The 16,384-nt window shown below is 42.8% G+C and overlaps 1 long non-coding RNA gene across 2 annotated transcripts in view; it reads left to right on the forward strand.

Annotated features, from left to right (window-relative positions):
* Positions 1-16,384, forward strand: part of LOC114605084 (uncharacterized) — a 116,925-nt gene that overhangs the window by 79,959 nt on the left and 20,582 nt on the right. The window lies entirely within an intron of this gene.

The raw sequence follows: 16,384 nt of genomic DNA on the forward strand, positions 1-16,384 counted from the left end.
GTGTGAAACTGGGCTGCTTTGCAGAGAAGGCTGCGTTCTTTTTTTATCCACAGTGCCTCCAGGCCTGGCTTGCATTACGCAGCAGCATGAAGACAGAGCCTTGGGGTGCTCCTGATTCTAACTTTGTCACTGGAGGCTCAAGTGGCCTCACTGGCTAGGAGTGCCTTTCAGAAGGAGCCCTTCTGGGGCACCTAATATGCCCTAACAAGTTATTTCACAATTCTGGACTCCGCCAATCACCAAGTCCTCAAGAAAACTGATAGTAGTGAACCTGGAACTGAAGCTTGGTTGCTTGACAGCACAAAGCATCACATGTCAGAGTTTTACTTTGGAGGAGAAACCATGATTATAAATAAAGCCAGGATCAAGACTGTACTAGTACTTGAGAAAGGGAAGCAGCCAAACTGATTCACAGCTGGTGCTGAGAAGCTGCTGATGCAACACTTTCCATAGACTTGCTCCTAGTCTAACAGTCTCTGGACAGCTCCTATTCTGTTCAGCCCTGGGCCCTTTGACTGCTGACATTGCTGGACAGTTCCCTTACCTGGCTTGGAAAGCTGGGACAGGATACCTAATGGACCTGCTGAGTATTGCATGTGAATTGAGTGGCTGTCAGAGAAGATATGTCCCCAAACCATCTGCAATGTGTTGGAGTTCTGTGGCCAAGGTGTACAAATGGCGGATGAGTCAAGGTGGAAATAGGTGTCTCAGCTAGAAAGTCTGAACGCTACTGATGCATACATGCCTTAAGCCTCTGGGAGACATCACATGTGCACAAAATCCCTTGATACGCTATAGAAACAGCCTTGTTCTTGCTGCTGCAATTCTGGGTGGAAATGAGGTTAGAAAACCCACTGTGTTCACGATTTTGGCCTTTCATTTTTCACACCTCTCCATCGAACAAAATTTAGACAGTTGGATATTTTCTATTTTTGAAACAAATGCATTCAGAAAACACCATCTGCTTTTGAGAACGAGAACAACAATGACTAAGAAGTTATCCAAATTTAGTAAAATTAATGTAAAAAGGGTGGGGAATGCTGTTTACAGTCAGCTCATGATTCTTAAAATTTAAGGTATGTAAAAAAATATCCAGAAGAAGTAAAACCTTCCTGAACATAAAATATATAATTTAACTTTTCTTTTAACTTGAAGTCAAGTTAGTGCTTTTTAAGATCACTTCAGATAAAATATGAGATTCCGTTTTTTGCTCAACCTGTTGTCTTCCTAGAAATATTATTTAAGAAGAGGAACATGTTCTGTCACATGGTCATACAAGATTTATGTTGTGATGTTCACTCAGTGGCAGTCTCCCAGAAATCCAGAAAGTGTAGGGGAAGGAAGCAAGGGCAATCAAAATAATTACCAAAGTGAAAGAAATGGGCAGGGGGTGGAGGACTTGTGGATATGTGCAGTGCATTAAAATATTGTGGATATCAACATTTAATTGCCCCATGTGCATTTCAAACACACAAGCAATCTAAGTTGAAGTGCTGCTGCGAGGGTATGGAGGAAATACTGTGTTCATATGTATTTTATATATGTAAGTAATTATCATGATTATTGTTTTATGGTACACTGCACGCACACACACACACACACACACACACACACACACAAAAAAAGCAACCTGTGTCTTTTTAGCAATTTGGAGGGGACCAGCAGAGGGAATCCAAATTACATGTGTGCGTGTGGGGCTGTGCGTATCGAGCCCTAAGATGTAATCATATAACGCTAGCTAGCTGTTTGGCATTAGTGTGTTAGCTTTGTCCAAGCCTTTGCACCTTCAATGGGGCCAAAGCGTTCTCTTCATTTGTCACCCCAGCGCACCTTTTGTTCCCATAATTTCCCTTTGGCATTGTCCAGAGCTTGGAGTCGATAGCCGACTAGCCTCTTTGCTTGTACCATTATTTTCCGGATTGCTTGATACATCTGCAATAAATCCAGCAGGATTTGAAAGTGGGCAGAGGAAGGATGAGTGACAGAACTGGCTGATAAGGCTTGGTCTCTGCAGAGACAAAAGGCTTTTCTGTTTCTCTTCAGAGGAGACCGGCGTCGTCAGGGCCTTTTGCATCGATTTCATTTGATGAAGTTTTGGCCAGCTGTCTGGGGGTAGCTCAAGAAAGGGAAGCTCATAAGAAGCTCTCCTATTGTCTTACCCAAAGCCAGTATCAGAAGGATTAAACGTACAGACACACACACACACAAAATTGGTTAGATAAAGTAGGAACTTTGAAGAAAAGAAGGCCAGAGCTGACTTAGTGCCAGTACTCACTAAGGTTCAGTCTACAGCCAATAGCAGAGCTTAACCATGGAATTTAGGATGAATAGATAGAAATCCTCCTGAGCAGATGCAGAGTGCTATATATTCCTCACCACTGGGTAACCACAGAGAGTATTTGTGTATCATGGGTTGGGGGAAGGTAGGGCTCAGCCCAAATGCTCCCCCACCCCAGCTTCACAACGTCATTTCAGTGACAGAAGTTTATTTTTAATTATTTTATTTTTACATTTATACCCCACCTTTCTTCCCTGCAGCTCAAGGTGGTATACGTTTTACAGTGGTACCTCAGGTTAAGTACTTAATTCGTTCCGGAGGTCTGTTCTTAACCTGAAACTGTTCTTAACCTGAAGCACCACTTTAGCTAATGGGGCCTCCTGCTGCTGCCGCACCGCTGGAGCACAATTTCTGTTCTCATCCTGAAGCAAAGTTCTTAACCCGAGGTAATATTTCTGGGTTAGCGGAGTCTGTAACCTGAAGCGTATGTAACCTGAAGCGTATGTAACCCAAGGTACCACTGTATTCTCCTAACAACCCTGCAAGGTAGGCTAAGAGACAATGGCTGCCCTAGGGTCACCCAGACCCTAGTCTAACACACTAACCATTACATACACACGGGAGTCATTTCAGTGTTTTGGGGGAGTCCTGGCTGCCAGCTTTGCACTGGGGGGGGGGCTTACTCTGAGCAGTGGTGCTGGGGGCATCTCTGTATCATTTACATTTACATTTCATTTATTTATTCCATTTATTTATCATTTCCTATGAAACATCTCGAAATAATTTAACAGAAAGAAACCCACATCAACAATAAAAGCATAAAGTTGGTGAACTATGACTCCTGCCACTCCTTCCTGTTGGCCATGCTGGCTGGGACTGATGAGGGCTGGAGTCCAACAACATCTGGAAGCTCACAGCTGTCCCACACCTGGACTGGAAAGGTTTTCCTGTAGCCAGTCTTACTGAGTCTTTCTGGGAACAAACTATTAGGATAGTCTCCTGTACAAACTCCATTTGTAATGAATGGGGACCACGCACAGTCCTGGTGGATTGTGCTCTCTAGTCAGGTGTTTTTTTTCTAAGTGTCAAGCGAGGGGGAGAAATACTGGAAAAGGAGGCCTTTTAACTAGGCTAATTTATCCTTTTCTTTTCTCAGTCCTCTCTTGCAGTTGACTTCTTGGCAGAATACCGCATTTTCAGTCAGGATAAGTTGGCAAAATACAAAAGGGTTTTTGGAGCAGTAAGTCTAAATTCAGGCTTTTTAAGAATTATTCCCTTCCTTTATCCCCACCTCCTCCCTTCACTCCTCCAGTGTCTGTGGACTATTGAGCAGAAATAAGCCACTGGCTGCAGTACACATCCCATGAATTACCCCAACATCAAATGTAACCTTAGAACGGAGGCACGCTTTATTCTTTTAGGCAAACTGGCTCTCCCATCCTTTCTTTTATTGGCATGGTGCGAGCCTCTGCTGCACAACTACACACACACAAACACAGAGAAGCCATTAAACAAATTAAAAGGGATGGGGGATGACTAATACCGTACTCTTGGAATCTGCAATTTGATTAGTCTGAGTTTAATATACAAAAGCAGCGCCGGGGCAGGAGGGGAGTCGAAGTGCTCTTTAATAACCTTCTACAATTAAATTATGGTGATGAATTTCACTATTCTGTAATTCTAAAAGGGGGTCTTATTATTATCTGATTGACTATGAAAGAAAGTCAGTCTTCAACCAGACATCTTGAATATAGTCACTGTGAGGCAAAGCGGTTGTATGGCTTTTATGGCCTCTTCGTATGTTTGTTTCTACAAATCTTGCTCTCCATTGAATCGATTTTATGATTTGTGAGTGAAAGCTGGCCTGGGTTTTCTACTGTATTTTGCAATGCTGCCATTTTATGCCTTTTTCCAAGGAGTTGGAACTCTAATGACTGTTGTCAGCTTCCCCCCTCCACTTTGACCCCCCCATCCGCTTTTGTTGGGAAGAGGAATGTGGTGCTCTCTTAGAGGTGAGGCAAGTTTAGCCTAAACCAGGGATCAGCAAAATTTTTCAGCAGGGGGCTGGTCCACTGTCCCTCAGACCTTGTGGGGGGCCAGACTATATTTTGGAGGGGGGGAAATGAATGAATTCCTATGCCCCACAAATAACCCAGAGATGCATTTTAAATAGAAGGACACATTCTACTCATGTAAAAACACGCTGATTCCCAGACCATCCACGGGCCGGATTTAGAAGGCGATTAGGCCGGATCTGGCCCCTGGGCCTTAGTTTCCCTACCCATGGCATAAACTGTTGTTGTCCCACTTAACTTCAGATGGAGAAAGCCCCCTGCTGTATATTCATGGGGCTCTTTAAAGAGTCAAAATATTAAACCAACTGGAGATAATTGTAGTAAATCTTACAAATTATTCCATGATAGTGGTTACCGTGTTCACACTGTAGCAAAACATGCTGCTTGAACTGAAAAATAGCAGACAAAGAGCAGTTGTGCTTCCATGCTTGGCATTAGCCCCCCCCCCCCCTTTAAGAGCTGATTGGAGAAGCAGAAGGGGACTGAATTTAGTCTCCCTTAAAACAGCCTATCCATTCTGAAGGAAATCATCCTTGAGTGCTCACTGGAAGGACAGATCCTGAAGCTGAGGCTCCAATACTTTGGCCACCTCATGAGAAGAGAAGACTCCCTGGAAATGACTCTGATGTTGGGAAAGATGGAGGGCACTTGGAGAAGGGGACGCCAGAGGACGAGATGGTTGGACAGTGTTCTTGAAGCTACTAACATGAGTTTGACCAAACTGCGGGAGGCAGTGGAAGACAGGAGTGCCTGGCATGCTCTGGTCTATGGGGTCACAAAGAGTCGGACACGACTAAACAACAACAACAAAAACAGCCAAGGAGCTGGATTTCAGTCCTGTTTTAAAGGGATGTGCACACACAGCTCCTGAACTGGAATGGAGAACCATGTGTCTAGGGCTGCCCATCCAGCCAGGGATATGCATGGCAAATGCTACAGTAATATTAAGGCATATTTCCAGGATTCATGCAAATAGGTTGACCAGGTGCTGATAGGGCTGCTGTACTCTTCAACAGGTGTATAGAAGTAAACAGTTTAGCCATTATGGCTTGTCATGCAAGGAAAACTGTTTGCCATGTGATTAATTGCATGCAGCTATTTTTATGCTAAATAAAAGTCCTCCCCACTAGTGCCCTTGAAGATACCGTGCCATGTCTCCACTCAAACGTAATGCAATATTATCAGTTTCAGTTGTAATTTTCATAAATGAACAACATGGCAGCCGCCTATGAAGCTCTTCCAAATAAGTACCACCATGTGAGATTAAACATTCTTGCTTTTAAAAAATCCAATAAACTAAACAAACAATAGATTAATGTTGCCAATAAATATGATGCACATATTTATGGTGAAGTTGTGTGATGAAGGGCAGGGTGTGAGTGGTTATGTGCATGCTAAGGCAATGATCCTTTCTCTAAAGCCAGTACAAAAGGCTGTCCTTATTTCAGTCTGAGATGTTTTAGGTAGGGCATGCCATCTCTGAGCTAATCTGGACTGGAGGAATCAGTGAAATTGGCACAGCAACGATCTTGCCAAACAACAGAAGGATCTGGGGCACCTCGAGGGAACTTTGCATCTGATTGCAACACTGCTAGGAGCAGTGGTTGGTATTATGATACTGTGAGATTATATTTGCCCAGAGAACTTGCAAGCTGCAGTGGGGATCTGGAGGTTATTAGGAGAACATCTCCACTAGTGTCTACAGGACTATTCCAGGAACAGAGAATTTTATTTTCATTCAGAAATGTATAGCTAGCAAAGAAAAAACAGGTGCGTGCATGTCCTGAGAAGACTTCCTGGAAAAGACCCTGATGTTGGGAAAGATGGGGGGCACAAGGAGAAGGGGATGACAGAGAACGAGATGGTTGGATAGTGTTCCCGAAGCTACCAACATGAGTTTGACCAAACTGTGGGAGGCAGTGGAAGACAGGAGTGCCTGGCGTGCTCTGGTCCATGGGGTCACGAAGAGTCGGACACGACTAAACGACTAAACGACAACATGATGTTTTGGGCCACATTTTGCTGAAAAGGTGTGTCATTAGTAGAAGGAGATGAAGCTTGATTGAGAAACAAAAGACTGGTTCATTTTATTGATTTATTATATTTCTATGCTGCTTCTTATTCAAATGAATCCCAAAGCAGCTTACAACAATAAATATTCATAACACGATAGAACATTGTGCTGCACATCAGAAATACAGCTCGTAGTGTGGGCAGCGTTATCCATGCAGCAAATTTCTTCCTCTACCTACCAACATAATTTTGCAAAACCAGGATGCAAATTCCCATCCATCGGTCTCAAAAAGAATAATTAGCAGGACACTCAGACAAGCAGGCTTTTAATAGCTTATAATTCAAATCCCCAGTGACTTCGAGCTCACTGCACTTGTGGGAATGGCACCTCTGTGCTTGAAACTTGAGGAGTCTTTGCTAAGCCTTTCTTTGCTGTGCTCCCAAATTAATTTGTTCTGATGTGGAGCGCAGGCAATGAGAGTGTTGCAGCTAAGCAAAATGAATGCCTTCCCCTCCCCTTTTTTTGGTAGCGTGCCTGCTGGTTTGTTCAGCCGTGCTTTGTGTTCTGCTTTCTTGACGGCGGCCTGGACAATGGTTCAGTAGCTACGTTGAAGCACTGTGTTTAGATCGTAGCCAAAGCAGTGACACACAAAATAAGGGCAAACACGGAATTATGAATGCAAAATTAGCCTTTACAACAGCTAACTTGAGGCCATTCTATTCACCTTCCCATTTCATGCACTCCTTATCCTGTCCCCCCTTCTTTATTTCTATAATGTGCATTTGTGACAAAGCCACTGATTAAATTAAATGTGCATATTAGATGTTGGCTAAGATAAATATGAGCCTTCTCCACATTATATGAAAATATATTTAATTATGATCTACAGGCAGATATTATTAATTGCATTTGTACCCCATCTTTTTTCCAAGGAACTCAAGGTGGTGTACATGGTTCTTCCTCTCATTTAATTCCCACATCAGCCCTGTGAGGTAGGCTAGTCTGAGAGGCAGAAACTGGTCCAAGGTTTGAACCCTGGTCTCCTAGGTCCTAGTCCAGGTGCTCCTAGGAAGTCCTCTTATACAAGGTCAGTTCAAACTAGACTTGCTAGTGAATTTTGTTCAAGACTGGAACCTGAGATTGCAATAGTGCTGTGTCTATTCCTTTGCTCCTCTCCTACTATCATCTAATAATGCAAAATCTGTAGAATCTCAAAAGGATAAGTCTGTAGAATTAAACCCCTCAGAATGCCACCCTAGGACTTGAGCTCTGTGGTTTTTTCCTCTGGAACAACCCCTGACAATTGTTTGCTGGGAATTGATCTGTGTTGTGTGTGTGTTTTTTACAGACAGAGCAGTCCTTTGGAACACCACTCCAGGACCCGGGTTCTTTCTTTTGTCCTCTGCACTGCCTCTTGACAGTACTGTGTGCTGGGAGTCGCTCACTGCTTCACAGATGGCAGAGAATGGGAGGAGGCAGGCAGGCAGGTTTGTGGGGTGTGTTTGTGTGTCAGAGGGAGATAGAGAATGGTAAAAGAATGAATGGATGATGAATGAATAAATGAGAGAAATAAACACTGTTCTAAAAAGGTTGGCTTTGACCTCACCACTGTCACTTGTATGTAGCCCCTGAGGAAATATGGCTCTCAACCCCATAAAGCCCTGAAATTTGTGGACTGCAGTCCACAAACACCTTGGGGAACCACTGCCAATCAAATGAGGCCCCAGCCAGGTAGATGAATCAGTGGTTGGCTTAGTGCAAGGCGGCTTCTTTCATGTTCAAGGCAGAAATGCAACCCAAGGAGGAAGGCTGAGTTGCATCCTCTCCCTCTTGGAGCCACCAACTAGAGTTGCAAGTGGGGAAGCTGTATCCTAGTACTCTTATGCAGGAATCCTAACCCAGCTGTTGAGAATTTTTGCTGCCCATTCGTGCAGAGTCAGTAAATCTGATTCTGATTTTAAAAAACAAAACAAACAACAACAACAACCTTTAATCCTCAAACCATATCAGGTATGTTTAGCTACAGGTGGCCTCCATGGTACTGCCAATGTCAGGGAGACCTGTGTCAACCTGCTGCAATAGGGCTGTTTGCACAAGGTTAAACTTTTAACTCATGTGCACTGTTTGTTTGTTTGTTTCTTTCATGATCTTCCTTCCTCAGCTATGTGTGCTTTTCCTGTTGAGCTTTGCTTTTTTCATCAGGAAGGCAGAACACCTTTCCCAGAAGTGGTGGAAGGAGAATTAGCAAGTCATGGTTCTTCCATTACCACTTCCCGACACCTACCTAATATATAAGGGGAGGGCATTTCAAAGGATAGGTACCATTGTACTAAAGGCCAGATCTCCACTTGTGTAGGCTTCCCACACAATGTCAGGTTCTGGCTTTGCAGGGTTTTAAATGGCGCAGGAAGTCTATTTGAGTAACAGCAGGATCTCTGCTATAGATACATTGAGATGTGTGGGGCCATGGGACAAAGTTGTGTTGGAGTGGGTAGGGTCAATAGACTTATCTTTGCTCTCCCCCTTGCACAATTTGTGTGTGTGTGTGCGTGAGAGAGAGAGAGAGAGAGAGAGAGAAAGAGAGAGAGAGAAGGTTCAGAAAAGGGCAACTAAAATGATCAAGCAACTCCCCACTGAGGGGGACAGATAAAAGAAAGAACTTCTTCATGTAGCATATAGTTAAACTATGGCGCTTGCTCCCCCCGAAGGCAGTGATGACCAACTTGGGTGGGTTTAAAAGACAATTTGATAAATGCACATAGGAGAAGTCTATCTATGGCTAGCTGAAGGCAGTAATGTTTCTGAATACCAGGTTCTGGAGACCACATGAGGGGAGAGTGCCCTTGTGCTCAGGTTCTGCTTGTGGGTTTTCAGTGGGCATCTGTGATACCAGGATGCTGTAGCAGGTGGGCCATTGGCCTGATTCAGCATGTTCTTCATATGTTACGTTCCTATGTTCTTAGAGAGAGTGCAACTGAATATGACTCTGATTGTACTATTTCACTGAGTATACACAGCTGTGAAATAAACACATGCACATTGTACATTCTAAGTTTCCATGGACGGATGAAGCTGAGAGCACAATAGGCATGTAGAGCATCTGAAGTGGCCTTTACTGCTTTGCAGAAAGAGTGCTTCCCCTGGGATGTTTTCCAAATATCTCCCCTGTGCATGTCTGCTATAGTTACAGCACCACACAGCATTGCTAGAAAGGGCAGCCGTCTGCTGGGTCCAGGGCTGGCTGCCAGCAATGGTCTCTGGAGCAGACAGCGGGGAATGCAGTTGCTTGTGCTGAATGGTCAGCTCCCTCCCTCCCGCCTCTCTCCTCCTGACCTCCCTTCACTCTTCTTGGAAGCAAAAAGCACAAAAGCAGATTCTGCTGTTCAAGACAGTTCCATTTGTATCAGGTCACAAAAGTGGTTTTGGCTGAACAGTTGCATTCGGCGCAGACAGTGACGGCTCATTTGGGGTGAGGGAGCCTTTTTCGGTTCCTGGTTGCATTAGGATACATCCAACGAGACATTGTCAGAGCTTTTAATTTCAAAGCTGTGCGCCATGAGCTGACACATGTCAGAAATATTTTTTTAAAGAATGCAATGCCTCCCCCCCCCCTTATTTCTGAGTTTGAGTGGACTGAGACCTGGTCTTCTACACTTGCAGCAGAATGAGATGGTGGAGTGGACTGTACCACTTTAGGTTGCAAGTGGGGTTGTTAATTGTGAATGGTCCTCCATGAAAAAAGCCCTGCAATTTTTTTTTAACTTAGCATATGAAAAACCTCTGGTCCAGGTTGCTCACTTCTGCACTGTGTTATTTCCTGCAGGGGTGATCTTCTCCTACATTCTTATGTCACATAGTCTATCACTTCAGGACACCAGTTGTGTTCCTTTAGCTATAAAACTAACACAGCTTGGGACCTTTTTTTTTTTTTAAAAAAAAGAGAAGTGCCTTGACAGAATCTTCATTAAACTAGTACAAGTTCTTAGAGAGAGGAAGCATAGTCCATCCCTGCGCTGAAACACTCCAATCTCCACTTCATGAATGGTGGAATCGAGTATTGTGCTAGAAAGTCACCTCACACACAAAGCCCAGTGGGAAGGGATTGTGGCTCAGTGGTTGAGCGCCTGCTTCTGAAGGTTCTAGGTTCAATAATGAGTGGGTAGATGGAAGAGTTTGAGGAGAAAATTAATTTAATTTGAAATGTATGCAAAAGAGAACTCTACAGCACAAAAGAGGCAGTTAAAGTATTAGAAGAACAAAATGATTTAAGTCTACAATCCTAGGCATACATCAGTTGGGTGTACTCATGAGTACACAGCATAGGATTGCATTGTGAGTGAACTTACATCAGCGAGGCATAAAGGTAAAGGTAAAGGGACCCCTAACCATTAGGTCCAGTCGTGACCGACTCTGGGGTTGCAACGCTCATCTCGCTTTATTGGCCAAGGGAGCCGGCATACAGCTTCCGGGACATGTGGCCAGCATGACTAAGCCGCTTCTGGCGAACCAGAGCAGCGCACGGAAACACCGTTTACCTTCTCGCTGGAGTGGTACCTATTTATCTACTTGCACTTTGACGTGCTTTCGAACTGCTAGGTGGGCAGGAGCAGGGACTGAGCAACGGGAGCTCACCCCGTCGTGGAGATTCGAACTGCCGACCTTCTGATTGGCAAGTCCTAGGCTCTGTGGTTTAATCCACAGCGCCACCCGCGTCCCTCAGCAAGGCATACTACTGAGTAAATTACACATAGGATTACACTGTTACACATTTCCTCTGAGACACAATGCAAGCAACTTGTGGACTGCATTCCAATTATTTTATTAACAGACAATGAATTACCGGTACCTTTTTAAGGAAGTAATTTCAGCAGTTTTCCGTGGACAAGCTGCCAGCCCAGGGAGCTTCCATTGTGTCTGCTTAATTGGTTGCAAATAGAATGTTACTGCAAACAGCGAAATATACAAATACTCCGAAAACTTGTATGTGGCGTTATTCAGGTTGCTGAGATGACAGTAAATAAGAACTGATCATTTTTAAGGAGAGGGAGATAAGACAAGGGATTAGAATGACTGTGTTATGAACTTGATAGAAATGTGCATTTAAGAGCTAAAATTAAGATTTTAAAATTAAAGCTGATGGACTGATGTCATCTAAGGCAGCTTCATATATTTTTAGCAGTGTTCTATTGTTGCTTTCTTGTTTTTTAATGCATATTTAACTGATTTGTATGTTTTTGTTATTGGGTTTTTTAGTCTATATTGCCTGGGCACCAGACTGGAAGACTACTAATAAATACAGTACATAAGTGAGTAGTTAATCATGCACAAACCACAGTTCCCCTTAGGAAGAGATATTACACTTTCTACCTAAATATGTCTTTTTTGGAGGATGAACCCAGTTCTGTTATCTTGCCACTCTTGATTTTCTCTTCCTATCCAACACCCAGGACAACCTTGCCTTCCACTATATCCAACTCTTGCCTAATATTTCATGCTGAGAATGCAAAGCAGTGGATCAAATACAGTAGCACAAATAACACTTTATCTTTTACAGTTGCTGGCCATTCAGATTTCCTGACTCCACTGTCACTTCCTCTTCATTACCCTTTGAAATGTTACGTCTTCTTAAAGTATGAAAAGAGATTGAACCCTAAGTGAAATCAAGGGTGGTTTTATGCTTTCTTTCTTTCCTCTGTTCCCTAACTGAAGGTTTTCTGGGGCAACACAAATAGTACTTTATGTATGTCAGTGGAGTTGCAACCAAGCTTGTGAAAAAAATGGGGAAAGAATCCCAAATAATACAGCTTACCGGATAAGCAGAACTCAGTTCATTATTTGACATAAATGGGAGAAAAGGTCACACTTGTAGTTGGAACAGCGTTGGCACTGGTATGTGCAATGACATTGATCTGCTTCTCTGACTCGCACTCAGGTTATTATACAGGCCAACACAAGGCCATGTTGTCCATTTTATTCTGTGTAACTCGGGTTCTTTTATTCTCTGTAACTCAAGAATGAGGGCCCATGTTTTATGGTGTTGTAGGCACTGCATGTTCTGTCACAGCTTTGAATGAGGATGGTCATGTGATGGCTGGCAGCAAACTGAGCTTTAGGGCACCAGTGACCCTTCCATCTACTTTTGAATAGCTGTGCTATTACTCAGTACACATAGGGATCTGCATGCACCATGGGCCATGGCATAAACATTGCCACTGATGGAACAGGGGTTTGAAGTCGGCGTGAGCGGCAGCTGCAGTGCCAGAGCTGGTTGTGAGAATCGCATGTCTGTTTGGGCTAGATCTAAGTTGAATAATACATTATTTCCATCTGTGTCAGTGGATCAAATACAGTAGCTGTAAGCTTCTTGGGGCAGGGGCCTGCCTTCTTGTACTATGTAAAGTGTCACGCACAGTGATAGTGCTTTTTATATATATAATGATGGGGGGGGTGTTAGTCTTCACAAGCAAATTCTCCTAGACTTTCTAGGCATGGTCTGAGTGTTTGTTTGTTTTTTCATTTGTCCTGCCGCTTTTCCTGGGAAAACCTGCTGTTTACTGCTGAATCAAAACAAACATCAATCTGCAGGAAAAAAATCGATTGATGTTTGTTCCGATTCAGCAGTATAGAGTTGTTTTTCCAAGGGGAAAGAAGTGGGGCAAGCAGAAGTGTGGACAAGCCCTCTGTAGACACATAGGCAACCTGGTCAGTCTTTTCTGGTATGGTGAGATGTACTGTATTTCTGTTAAATTCTAGTACAGTGGTACCTCGGATTAAGAACTTAATTCGTTCCGGAGGTCAGTTCTTAACCTGAAACAGTTCTTAACCTGAAGCACCACTTAAGCTAATGGGGCCTCCCATTGCTGCCGCACCACTGCTGCAAGATTTCTGTTCTCAGCCTGAAGCAAAGTTCTTAACCCGAGGTACTATTTCTGGGTTAGCGGAGTCTGTAACCTGAAGCGTCTGTAACCCGAGGTACCACTGTAATCAGGTTATATCTAATGTTAGTCCTGTTGAGGGCAGACCCGCTAAAAGTAGTGGGCATTTATTTACATAGGTCCGTTGTCTGTGCATCTACTAATCTGATCATTACTTAGTTGGAAACAATACATTATTTGTAAACTTGCATTGATGCATGCATATTAGCATGTGCAAATTTTATGCAAATGCGCACAAACTTTTTAGGGGGGATTAATTTCCTCTTTGGGGTGACTTTCAAGCTCACATGAAATAGCTTCATTTCAGTGTTGCAAAGCAAAAACACCCTAATAAACCTCATTATAGCAACTCATATTCCATGATGACAATTCACTTCATTGATGCCGGTGTGTTCACTGTTTACTTTTATTCAGTGTATAAAGTTCATCTTCTCCATCTGTCAGCATGATTGTGTGCGATCAATTAATAAACCTAAAAAAGGCTGCAGTGCACTTCTTTAATGAATGTTCTTTCATAGCACAGATAATGGGAAGGAAGAGGGCAGCCTTTCATGATTTCCGTAATGCCATATTTGCTCTTTTCTGATGCACACTGCTTTATGAAAACAACAACAAACAAAAAAATCCAACCACCTTAAACCACAAAAAAGCTCTGAGCAATTTGTGTTGACTGTGCGTGTGCCTTCAGTAAACATTCCTATTCCCTCTTTCCTCCCTGCTGCCTGTGTGATTGTTCTTTGATCAAACTAAACAGGGCTTGAAAAGACAAAAGAGGCAGAAACAGAAGAAAGATGTCTTTAAAGAACTTATCGTGCAGCTACCTCCACTATGAGCAAAAGTGTTGTCCAATGAGTATGATAAAGAAGACTTGCTTGTTTGGGGCTTTCTTTCTTTCTTTGCAAATGCTTAAAAAAAAGGGCGATTTGTGTGGACATTATCTAGCATTGTGTTTCTGAAAGACAAAGAGACCTGACTAAGCAGAGTCCAAGTTTAATGTCATAAAAAAACCCTTGAACTCACAACCGAGGGCATTTATAATCCCTGGATAGGCCCAACCAGTAATGGCATTGAAAGTTTCCATGTTGGGGTAGGAAAGCAAAAAGGTTTTTGGTAAGGAAGAGCACATTTTGCAGGGAGGTTTAAAGGCACGGTTCAAGAGTAAATATTATTTTCAAGTGCAAATTTGGCTTTGCCTCAAGTGCATTTTAAGAGCCTTGGTTATGGTGACTAGCTTATCCTGCATAACGATAATTGGCAGGGAGACTCTGAGTGACAGGTGTTGGGCTACTCCTCTCACTAAATGCCAGCCCCATCTTGTGCATGCTTGTTCACATTGATTGATTGATTTAATATTTTTAAAAAGTGCCTTTTGTGATATAAGACCCCTAAGTGGTTTCCACCAAACAAGGAAGCCGTTGACAATAACACGTTTAAGATACAATTAATGCACCACCACCATAAACAACAAAAATAATAGCAACCATCAATACAACAATATAAATGGAGCCTGGGCCCCAAACATGCATGTAACATCCCAGTCAGATTCTCTGCATAATACCAGTAGCAATGAGATAGACCATTGGTTCATTTAGCTCTGTATTGTCACTACAATGACTGGCAAAGGCTCTCTGGGGTTGCAAACAGAAGTCTTTCCCACAGCCCTACCTGGAGATGCTGGGGAATGATGCTTGTGACCATCTGCATGGAAAGTATGTATTTTACACCAAGCTACGTTTGAGACGGAGACTTGTCTGTTGCCTGGGGCTCCACGTTTGCAACACAAACTCCTAGAATGGACTTTTCCAGCTTTGAGAATGTAGTTATTCACGTAGCATGCACACTTTTTACTTAGATTTCTAAACTGGAATTGTTCATTAAGCTGATGATCCATAGGCTGGATCTCTGACGTTCTTCTTCCAAATCCCCATCAGGAGGCGGATTGCAACAGTCAAGGATCAACTAGTGTAGGGGTGCACTGGGACTGTGTAGCCTTGGGGCTCTTCATTCATTTCCCTGACTTTTTCATCAGTCAGATCACATTAGATTCCAGGACTTCTTGGTGTCAGTTACTTAGGTCAAAAGGCTGGCAAATACCTGTGGGTAGATGGGTGATTGGATGGAGGACATGCAGTTAGTCTGTCAGGCCGCCAGGAATTTGGGTGGCAGATGGTTGTTCAGATAGTCTGGCAGTGCAAAGGGGATGCCTGGTGACCAGTTCCCCAGACTGGGGGAGAGCTGCAGATTCAGGAGAGATGGCGAGAGGAAGAGTCTGTCTATCTCTATCTATCTATCATCTATCTATCTATCTATCTATCTATCTATCTATCTATCTATCTATCATCTATCTATCTATCTATCTATCTATCTATCTATCTATCATCTATCTATCTATCTATCTATCTATCTATCTATCTATATCTATCTATCTATCTATCTATCATCTATCTATCTATCATCTATCTATCTATCATCTATCTATCTATCTATATCTATCTATCATCTATCTATCTATCTATCTATCTATCTATCTATCTATCTATCATCTATCTATCTATCTAATCTATCTATCTATCTATCTATCTATCATCTATCTATCTATCATCTATCATCTATCATCTATCTATCTATCTATCATCTATCTATCTATATCTATCATCTATCTATCATCTATCATCTATCATCTATCAATCTATCTATCTATCTATCATCTATCTATCATCTATCTATCATCTCTATTCAAAGTGTGGCAGTTTCAATCCCTAGCATCCAGATATGGCTAGGAAAGAATCTTTACTGAAACCCTGCAGAGATACTGCTAGTTAGTGCAGACCACACATTGCAATAGTGCCGAGTTCTCTACTATTTTTAGAATGACTTCAGAGACGGTCCTAACATTAAATCATGCCAAAATTGTTGTTGTTGTTACCCATTGGGGTGCTATTGTGTTATTATGCATGTATTATACCTGAAGTCTTGAACTGCCTTGGGCTAGCGTTCGCCTGAATATTGCTGAAACCTCATTGCAATGTGGCTGTTTGCCATCAATCCTATTTTGTTTTCTGCTGTTTTCTTTTTTGAAATT

This window comes from Podarcis muralis, chromosome 10 (genome assembly GCF_964188315.1).
Source record: "Podarcis muralis chromosome 10, rPodMur119.hap1.1, whole genome shotgun sequence".
NCBI classification, from domain to species: Eukaryota; Metazoa; Chordata; class Lepidosauria; order Squamata; family Lacertidae; genus Podarcis; species Podarcis muralis.